Genomic DNA, 11,364 nt, shown 5'->3' with positions numbered 1-11,364 from the left:
AGAATACAACATAAAGGCTTACACTCGCCACAAGTTACAACATGAATACAACATTTCATCAATACATACCAATCATCGTACAGAAGAGCAGGATCCAACTACAGAGGAAACCAAACGAAAAGAAGAATGACATCCACCCTGCTAAACCCAGGCTCCCCGACCCGGAACCTATCCCTTGATCAATGAAGAAGTAGAAGAACTCCAACACAAGGAAGCATCGCTCTCACGTCAGATCATCACATTACCTATACCTACAACTATTGTTGTAGTAATCTGTGAGCCACGAGGACTCAGCAATCCCATTACCATGGGTATCAAGACTAGCAAAGCTTAACGGGTATGGAATGGATAGGTGGTGAGGCTGCAGCAAGCGGCTAAGCATTGTATGGTAGCTAACTTACGGGTACAAGAATAAGATGAGAAACTACGCAACGGTCGCAAACTAGTAATGATCAAGAAGTGATCCTAAATTACTTACTGTCAAACATAACCCAACTGTGTTCTCTTCTCGAACGCACTCGAAAAGAGACAGTCACGGTTACGCACGCGGTTGGTGTATTTTAATTGAGTTTAGTTCAAGTCCACTACAAGCGAATATTAACAAATTCTCATCTGCCACATAACCATGGGCACGGCTCTCAAAATTTTAAACCCTGCAAGGGTGTCCTAACTTAGCCCATGACAAGCTCATGATCCGCGGAGACAATCCTCCATCGCGGGACATCCGATCAAACTCAGGATCCCGGTGCACAAGACATTTCGACAATGGTAAAACAAAACCAACAAGACCTCCCGATGTACCGACCTAGCCCGATAGGAGTCGCACGTATCTCGTTCTCAGGGTACACCGGATGGGAAAGACATCAAGTTGGCTGAGACCCTGTTGCCCAGGGGGCGCTGGACATCGCCCGTTTTGGACCAACACTCATGAGGAGCATTGGCCCCGAGTGGGGGGGGGGTTGATTAAGAGACCTCGGGGGCTGGCAGGTCCCTATGCAAGTTTTTTGTTGTCATTAGGCAAATGGTAAAACCAATGTTGGGCCTTGCTGGAAGAGTTTTATTCAAAGCGAACTATCAAGAGGGGCCCATAAACCCTCATCGTGTTAGGGACGCAAAATCAAGGAACATAACACCGGTATGACGAAAACTAGGGTGGCATGAGTGGAACAAAACACCAGGCAAAAGGCTGAGCCTTCCACCCATTACCAAGTATATATGTGCATTAATTAAATAATAGATATTGTGATATCCCATGATATCCATGTCCCAACATGGAACAACCTGCAACTGCACCTGCAATTAGCAATGCTATAAGAGGGGCTGAGCAAAGCGGTAACATAGCCAAACAATGGTTTGCTTAGATGGTGGAAAAGGTAGGCTATCATGGCAATTTGGGACGCTTGATAAACAAGTTGTAGGTACCGCGACATAGTGATAGCATCGAGACAACTAGCATAGAAAAGATAGTAGTGAGATCCAAGGTGACAGTCACCTTGCCTGAAATCCCGCTAGGAAGAAGATCATGTCCATGAAGTAGACGAACCAACATAGTCGAATGAATCCTCACAATCGCAACGTAACCGAAACTATAGAGAAGAAGCACAACCGGAAAGAAGCAAACAACATGGTAAACCAACAAGCATAATCATGGCATGATGCACAATCAAGTATGATGCATGTCCCGCTTAATGAGGCATGGCATGGCAAAGTGCACAAACAACACTACAAGTTAAGTGGAGCTCAATATGTAACGAGTTGCATATTGGCGAAACACCACATTCAATTATTTAGTTCACTCTTGTTTATGCATATGACAAGATTAAATGTTGGTTAACATGGAAAGAGGTGAAGCATAATTAAGCTAACTATTTAGGAAATTTTAAATAAGGTCGGAAATAACAAACAACAATTCCGGAAAATCCCCATATATATATTTTGAATTTGGTACTATTCTGCCCTAAACCATATTTTTAGAGTTGTTAAACATGCAAATTAATGCCACCGTGTTAATCTATGCATTTTTCTACCCCATTTACATATAAATATTATTAAATTCGAAGCTACAATTATTTAGATATTAAATAAATCATTTTAGCATGGCATTTAACAAATTAAATGCAAACACCACATTCAAAACATTTTAAACATGGATGAAAGTAGCATGTTATGAAACTAGATGAAATTCTAAGCATTTTACATATATATAACATTTTAATTTGATGCATTGTTTGTGAGATATTAAATGCATCAAGTATGAGGGTTTTCTGTAAAACAGTAAATCACTGCATAGTGCTAAAACCGCAGGAACTGAAAAAAAACTAGTCGGGCCAAATCTGGGACGAGCCCAACAGATGGAAAAAAGGAGGCACTAGGGGTTGCCTCACCATGGGCCAAGGCCCAAGTCGGTGGAGAGGAGCCTGGGCAAGCCGGGAGACGATGTTGGGCCGCAGGTCAACACGAGTGACCGGGCGCGTCGTCCACCTCCCTCGAACAAAGCAGAGGCGGCAGGGAACTTGGCACGGCGCCTTCAGGGGATGCAAGGGCGCTCGTCCGGTCGCACGAGCAGAGGAAACGAGCGGGCGAGCTCGGGGTCACGAGATGGAGCAGGGATCCGGCAAAACTAAGGAGGCGGTGGCCCCGGCTCCTATAGCAAAACGACGATGAGGCGGAGAGTCAGCAGCAGTGCGGCCCGAGGAAAAGAAAGGGGCAAGGAGATGCGGCGAAGGAGCTCACTAGCAGCTCCGGTCAGCGGGAGGACCTCCCAGTGAGGTGAGAATGCCATGGTGTTGTGACCTGCGAGAGAGACCGATGAGGTGAAGAAGAAGAACCAGAGGATATCCAGCGAGGTTGCTGCTCACCGGCGGACGGACGGGGGGAGGTCGGGGACGGCTCATTTTGGCTGGAGACAAGGCCTTGGGCGGCAGCGAGGGGAGTTCCGGCAGCGTCGGTTCCCTGTGGAAGAAAGACAGGGAGGGAGCATTCAGAGAAGAAGAGAGCAGAGAAGGAGAAGGAAGCAAGGGCACGGCCTTGGCTGTGGTCTATGCTGCGCCGGGCGTGCTCGGGTGCTCCTCCCTAGCGGGTGCCCCGCGGTGACATGACACAGGGGAGGACGAGGCAGGTAGCTCGGTGGTCTGGCGTGGTCGAAGGCGCACGTGTGACGAGGTGGAAGAAGGTTGTGAGGAGGCATGGGCACGGAGGAGCTCCACTCCTCTAGATCGAACAGGGAGGAGGAGGTGCTCGATGCTGTTGCTGGAAGGTGGTTTGGTGTGGATGGATCGGGGTGTAACACCCCGAGACCGATGTGCCAGGTGTCCTCCAGTTATTCACTGTTCTTGCCTTGTCATTTGCTTGCGTGTTGCATTTTATCATGTCATCATGTGCATTGCATTATCATGTTTTCAAAACTTGCATCCGTCCCAGTCTCCTCATTCCTTCCGTTGTCCGTCCTGAGCCCAGACGCACTTGCACACGCCCGCGGCATGTCCGAAATATTATTTTATAAGTGGCCGGAAAATGTTCTCGGAATGGGATGAGAGTTGGCGTGTGGTCTTATTATAGTGTAGATAGACCGCCTGCCAAGTTTCATCGCATTCGGAGTTCGTTTGATAGCCCAACGGATAATTATAGCGACATTATAGTCGGTCTAACGTCGGGTGTTTTCGGTCTCCGGAAATAGATGCCGGGCCCTCTCTCTCTCTTCTCCCCCTTGCAGTCTCGCCACAGCCCACCTAGTCCATCCTCCTTCCCCTCTTCGCTTCCGAAGTTGTCCGATGCGACCGCACGGTTCGAAACCCCCTCTGCACAGTGCATCGAACCCCTCACGTGCGCGTCCAAAATTGTCCCGAACCCGACCCGGGCAATCATCACCGTTGGATCCGGATCATCCCCAAACATCTACAAAACATCTCCATTTTGTTAATTGGACTTCCTAACATATTTTTCTTGACCATCCGATTAAGATCGGAGGGATCAAATGCCCCTAAACTTAGCCCTTTTGCTATATATAGATCTACCAATAGCCTATTTTGGGCAAACCCTAGAAATTAGGAGGCTTGTCCCATTAGTCCAATTCAGCTGCCGCCACATTCTAAATCCCCCTCGAAACCTCCCCCTGCCGGATCCAACCAACCAGTGCTCCTCCTTGGATCCCGCAGCGCACCCACCAACCAAAGCTTCTCCCGATCCTCTCTGTCCCATCCACCCCATCGATCGACTTGTCCTTCTCCTCACTTCTCCCTCAACCGGACGTCGCCACCGGCGACCAGCACCCCCAGGCCGGCCTTGTCTCCCTTCTCCTCGGTCGTCTCTTTCCGTTTCTCCTTCCCCGTGCTCACCCGCTCTTCCGTCATCGTCTGCCTGCAGGGAACGAGGAGGACGTCGTCCGACGCCATGGACGGCCTCGAGCTCGTCCCCATCGCCAGCCTCCTCTCCTGGAAATATCCAGCCTCATCCTGCCTCCGTCTCCCCTGGTTATGCGAGAGCTCAAGGACGAGGACGAGCCCCTTGCCTCGTCTCGATCCTGTGGATCCGAATGCCCAGCGCCGCTCGTCGTCGTCCGCCAGGATTCTGCACCCCGCCGAGTTCCCTGCCGCGCCGCTGGAGCTCCATTCCCGTGCCCAGATTCGCCGGATCCCGCCGTCCCAGTCCCTTCCGGCCGGTCCTCGCCGGAGCCCTCGCCGGTCTTCGCGCCATCACCGGCCTCCCCTGCATCCTGCATCGAGCACGAGAGGAACGCATGCAGCCAGCGCCTCCGCTCACCTGCGTTGACCGGAGTGCTGCGATGGCCTGCCTCTTTGCCTCGATCCGGCCCAACTCCCCCCCAAGCCCGCCAGCGCCAGATCGAACCAAGGCCCAGCTGCGCCCCAGCGTGCCTCCTCTTCACCGTTTTGGGCCAGACCCACTGGGTGAGGCCACACCCCTACGCCCCACCTTTTATTTTTTTTATGTTGGGCTTGTCTCAGTTTCGACCCATATAGTGTTTTTCCATGTCTGCGAAATTTACCTATTATCCAGAGTTTGCCTGTTTTACAGAAAGCCCCCTAATCTTCATGCATTTAATAACTTCACAACCGTGCATCGGATCTAAATAAATTATATGTGAAACTTGCTTAGAATTTCATCTAGTTTCATAATATGCAACTTTCATCTATGTTTAAAATGTTTAAAATGCTGTTTGATTAAATTTGCTAGATGGCATGTTAAAATGATTTATTTCATAGCTAAATAACCGTAGCTCGGATTTTAATAAACTTTATATGTAATTGGGGTAGAAAAATGTCTAGTTTAACATGGTGGCTTCATTTTGCATGCTTAACAACTCTAAAATTATGTTTAGGGCAGAACAGTACCTAACCTAATATATGCACATGAGGAGTTTCCGGATTTGTTGTTTGTTGTTCCCGGCCTCATTTAAACTTGACTAGATGGTATAGTTTTGTTTTGCTTCACCTCTTGCCATGCTTAACAACATTTAATATTGTTGAGTACCTAACCGGGAGAGAACTAAATAATTGACGTGGTGTTTCGTCAATATACAACTCGTTGCATATTAAGCTCCACTTAATTTGTAGTGTTGTTTGTTGCACTTTGCCATGCCATGCCCTCTTTAAACCGGACATGCATCATACTTGTTTGCGCATCATGCCATGTCTATGTGGTGGTTGTTTACTAGGTTGTTTGCTCTTTTCCGGCATTGCTTCTTCGGGTTGGTTCCGATAACGTCGCGTTTGTGAGGACCCGTTCGTCTACGTCCCTTTGTCTTCTTCTTGGACTCGTTCTTCTTCCTTGCGGGATTTCAGGCAAGATGATCATACCCTCGAAATCACTACTATCTTTGCTTTGCTAGATGCTCGCTCTTTTGCTATGCCTATGCTGCGATACCTACCACTTGCTTATCATGCCTCCCATATTGTTGAACCAAGCCTCTAACCCACCTTGTCCTAGCAAAACGTTGTTTGGCTATGTTACCGCTTTGCTCAGCCCCTCTTATAGCGTTGTTAGTTGTAGGTGAAGATTGAAGTTTGTTCCTTGTTGGAACATGGAGATGTTGTTCCTTGTTGGAACATGTTTACTTGTTGGGATATCACATTATATCTTATTTAATTAATGCATCTATATACATGGTAAAGGGTGGAAGGCTCGGCCTTATGCCTGGTGTTTTGTTCCACTCTTGCCGCCCTAGTTTCCATCATATCGGTGTTACGTTCCCGGATTTTGCGTTCCTTACGCGGTTGGGTAATAATGGGAACCCCTTGACAGTTCGCCTTAAGTAAAGCTCTTCCAGCAATGCCCAACATTGGTTTTACCATTTGCCACCTAGCCTTTTCCTTTCCCTTGGGAGTCGCGCTCCTGAGGGTCATCATTATTTTACCCCCCGGGCCAGTGCTCCTCTGAGTGTTGGTCCAACTGAGCAATGTCCGGGGCTACCAGGGGCAACTCTGGGCTGGCCTACCCGACATCTGGCTCATCTGAGTGTGCCCTGAGAAAGAGATATGTGCAGCTCCTATCGGGATTTGTTGGCACATTAGGGCGGTGTTGCTGGTTTAGTTTTACCCTGTCGAAATGTCTTGTAGAACCGGGATACCGAGTCTGATCGGAACGTCTCGGGAGGAGGTATATTCCTTCGTTGACCGTGAGAGCTTGTGATGGGCTAAGTTGGGACACCCCTGCAGGGATTTGAACTTTCGAAAGCCGTGCCCGCGGTTATGGGCAGATGGGAATTTGTTAATGTCCGGTTGTAGATAACTTGAACCTTAATTTAATTAAAATGAGTCAACTGCGTGTGTAACCGTGATGGTCTCTTTCCGGCGGTGTCCGGGAAGTGAACACGGTGTTGGAGTTATGCTTGATGTAGGTTGTTTTAGGATCACTTCTCGATCATACTTTCACGACCGTGCTTTGCCTTCTCTTCTCGCTGTTATTTGCGTATGTTAGCCACCATATATGCTAGTCGCTTGCTGCTGCTCCACCTCATACCTCTACCTTACCTATAAGCTTAAATAGTCTTGATTGCAAGGGTGCGAGATTGCTGAGTCCCCGTGGCTCACAGATACTTCCAAAACCAGTTTGCAGGTGTCGATGAGTCCGTGCAGATGACGCAACCCAGCTCAGGAGGAGCTCGATGAAGATCTGTCCTTTGTGTTGTTTTCGTTCTAGTTGATCAGTAGTGGAGCCCAGTTGGGGTTGATCGGGGGCCTTGTCGCATTTGGGGTTCTTCTTTTATTTTGGTTCCGTAGTCGAACCTTGATTGTATTTGGATGTTGTAATGCTTTATTCATGTAATTGTGTGAAGTGGCGATTGTAAGCCAACTATGTATCTTTTTCTCGTATTGTATTACTTGAGTTGTGTGAAGATTACCTCACTTGCGACATTGCTTTCAATGCGGTTATGCCTCTAACTCGTGCTTCGACACGTGGGAGATATAGCCGCATCGAGGGTGTTACAAGTTGGTAATCAGAGCCTTCCCCGACCTTAGGAGCCCCCATTGCTTGATCGTTTTTAGCAGCCGAGTTTGAGTCTAGAAAAATGTTTTGAGTCATTTAGGAATTATATATTGGAGAATTTAGGAATTATTTTTACTTCCCAGTCTCCTCATCGCTCTGGTAAGGCATCCTGATGTAGAGTTTTGACTCTTCTCTTCTCAAATTTCACTAAAAAAAATTTAGGATCACGCGGGTATCTTGGAATCGTTCCGATGGTTTTGTGACGAGAACATTGTCTTGGTGCCTCCTGTCAGGGGTTTTGTGGCAGTGTCCCGGGGAGTTGAGCTCCGAGGTGTTGTCGTCACAATTTTATCGTTGCAGTTCTGGCATACCTGAGTTTAGTACGCCGACATCGAAAATCTCTTTTATGCAGTTCGTTGGTGAGATAACCTCGACGCCACCCAGTACTGGGGCGGGAGTTCGGGAGTATCACCATAACTTGTATAACGGATGCTTTTTGAAGGTTGAGGTAGTTGGTTTCCGAAGTTTTTCTCGGTTATGTGTTGAAGGATGGATACAGCTGGATGTAGGATTTGCTAGTTTTGGGTGAGATATTATGCTTCCCCTGTATCCCCAACACCTGATTGCATAACTGGGAAAATTTTGTGCGAATTCAAGTAGCTCTTAGGATATCTTTCCGACAGATGTATGATTTGAAATTGGGGTTCGACGTCTAGTGGTCCGCCTATTCACGGTCGGTTTTACAGTGGTCTCGTTGTGTCTTAGAGAGTCCTTGGCTATGCCGACTCGGGGACGCTTCGTATGTCATGTGCACTGCCTTGTACATGATGGTGCTGTACGATCAAGCCCGTGTAGGCCCCACCACGAAAACTTCAGACGAAATCTCTATCATATATTTGTTCCGGCTTATTTTGCAAGCCAATCCTTTGTTTTGTTTTGAGTTGTGGTATTCGAGTTGCTTCAATGTCAAGTGTTTGATTCCATACCTTCCCCAAATGGTGTTCTCATACTCCGATGCGAATACTAGTCCTTCTCGATCATCAAGATTGTCTTATCAATCCTTTTCAACCGGGATGTTTTCTCTTCAAGTGGATCCGATCATTTCAACATCCGCAAGATCCAATCTCAACTTTCTCAATGGTGTTGTTTTCTTCCATCCCAAGTTGCCTTTGTTTTCCTACCCACCCACCCTTTTTCTTCGAGGACTCGGATTTCTTTATCAAATATCCATTTTATTATGGAAGTCTCTCCATTCTTCTTCCTTCATGTTCGTACCCGGTGATGCTCATGAAGGTTTGAACGAAGTTTCTAGTTCACCATTATCCATTCTTTTTCTTCTCCGGTGGAACCAATTCAAGCTTTCGGTGTTGATCATATTCTTTTCCGAATTTCAATGTTTTCTCATGCTGGTGCAATTCTTAATCGTTCACCTCTCGCTATTCTATTATTCCGGAGTGCTCAAGATATCTCGAAGATTCGTGTTTTCCACTCTGCTTTCGTTCAAGCTCTTTCGAGGATGTTATCTCTTTCAAGCCATTTAATTCAACCGGTGCATTCTCCTTTTTCAAGTAATCGTTCAACGGTGTTTCTTTTGAGTGGGCCCTAACCCACAGGCCTTTTTCCAGGATCTATCCTGACTCTTCTTATTTTCCCGGAGCTATTCCCAAATTATTTTCAAAGTTTAACGTAAGAATGAGTTATCATTAGTCAATTGCCTTCTCCAAGATCTTTCAAATTCTTTTCATCATTGGTTCAACCTTTATAATTTTTCATCCTGGAGTATCTCAACAATTCTTGGTGGTGTTTCTCATCATCATTCTCAGATTTTGAAGACTGAAGAAGAGTTTCTCTTTAATCTTGCTCCATTCTCTTCAAGATTCGTGATTCTAGCTTGTTGCCATCCTCTCGTAATTGTTTTGATCATGAGAATTCTTTTCACCTATCTGGAGCATTTCAAGAGTCTTCTCATTTTGTTATCCGGAGTCCATCAATTCAGGTTTATTCATTCTCAGCTGTCAGTTATCATTCTCCTATCTTACCGGTGCTTCGTTCCAGTAATCTCTAATCAGTTCGTGATCCCTTCATTCTCTTGTATCTAAATTCTCTCAAGCATCTTCATTCATTTGCAATTTCTTCCTGGTTGTTTCGTTATCTTTTATTCGTTCATTTCCAATTGTACGGCGGTTCGTTCAAGATTTTCTTCCATGGTCATCATATTAATTCATTCGTTGTTTCCAAATCCTACTAGTGGTTCGTTGAAGACCTTCTCAAGTTTACGCTATATCTATCTTAATCCTTTCTACAGGAATAAGTAGTATGCCAAAATCCATTGCTTGTCATCAATTTGATTTGGTGAAGGATAAGCATAATGTAATTCTTATTATGGTTTCATCCAAGTGATTAATTCCTTATTCTGGAGGTGCATCATATCACATTCTGGGTTTGAGATGCTTTATATTTTCTTTTTCTGGAGTTCCTAGCTCTCGCAATTACATCACCACAGAGATTCATTTAAATCATTGCAAGTCTTCACCTTGTGTTTCCATCTTCTCTTGCCTTCCGTCTGAGCATTCTTTTGTTTACCGGAGTTCTTCATGGAGGCTCTACATGATGGTTCATCAAGGATTTATTTCCGTCTAGAAGTTTTTCATTGAGTTTCTTTTCTAAGGAGCTCAAGCTTTCTTCATCTTGCAATCCGAAGTGCATTTCTTTCTACCATATCATTGGAGGTGGTTTTACATCATTCTTGATATCTGAGTTCATGTTTCATGATTCACAGGTTGTTAAGAATGGGGTATTGTAAATCCATCAATCTCTTCATTAGAGTTATCTTGGGTTATATTTCACCTAAAACTTTCGCTAAGGATTGTTGCTAATTATGGTGCTTATAAAGGACCCAAGCTCTTCTTTATCCTCCCTGTGAAATACTTTCTTGTCTCCTTGTTCATACCAATCCAATTCTTTTTCCCGTGAGTGGCAGGTTGTCACCTCATAATATGAGATGTATTCCATAAGACCATACCAAGATTATTCCTTTTGTTGTTGTTTTTCCAACAACTCTGTTTGACCCTTCTCCTAAAGATGCCTTTTCAAACTCTTTTGTGACAGAAGTTGGCTTTTTCTTCTACATTCTTTTATCTCAGTGATCTATCTTCTATTTCTCTCTTCCGGAGGCATTGCGATTTTGCTTTTTTCAAGCTATCATTTTGTTCTGTCAAAATCATGCTTCTTTCTTTTGCTTATCCATTTAACCGGAGTGTCGTGTCCTCTGCTCAAGTTCTTTTCATCTTATCAAGTCTTGTATCACTTTTCAACCGGAGTGCTGACCGAAGTTGTTCTTCCTTGTTCCTCTTTGCTAACGGAGTGCTTTCAACTTAATTTATCTCCGTTGTATTCTTTTCTCGAAGTGGATGAACCTTTTCAAGGTTCGTGGTTTCACTCGTTTGTCAAAGAAGCAACTTAGTTTTACCTCTCCTCTTCCTCTTCCGTTTTCCCTCCGGTGCCATTCTAGATCTCGGGACGAGATCCTCTCGTAGTGGTGGAGTGTTGTAACGCCCCGAGACCGATGTGCCAGGGGTCCTCCAGTTATTCGCTGTTGTTGCCTTGTCATTTGCTTGCGTGTTGCATCTTATCATGTCATCATGTGCATTGCATTATCATGTTTTCAAAACTTGCATCCGTCCCGGTCTCCTCATTCCTTCCGTTGTCCGTCTTGAGCCCAGACACACTTGCACACACCTGCGGCATGTCCAAAATATTATTTTATAAGTGGCCGAAAAATGTTCTTGGAATGGGATGAGAGTTGGTGTGTGGTCTTATTATAGTGTAGATAGACCGCCTGGCAAGTTTCATCGCATTCGGAGTTCGTTTGATAGCCCAACGGTTAACTATAACGACATTATAGTCTTTCGGTCTCCAGAA

The sequence above is a fragment of the Triticum aestivum genome, chromosome 2A (genome assembly GCF_018294505.1).
Source record: "Triticum aestivum cultivar Chinese Spring chromosome 2A, IWGSC CS RefSeq v2.1, whole genome shotgun sequence".
Lineage (NCBI taxonomy): Eukaryota > Viridiplantae > Streptophyta > Magnoliopsida > Poales > Poaceae > Triticum > Triticum aestivum.
This window is presented reverse-complemented; position numbering follows the sequence as displayed.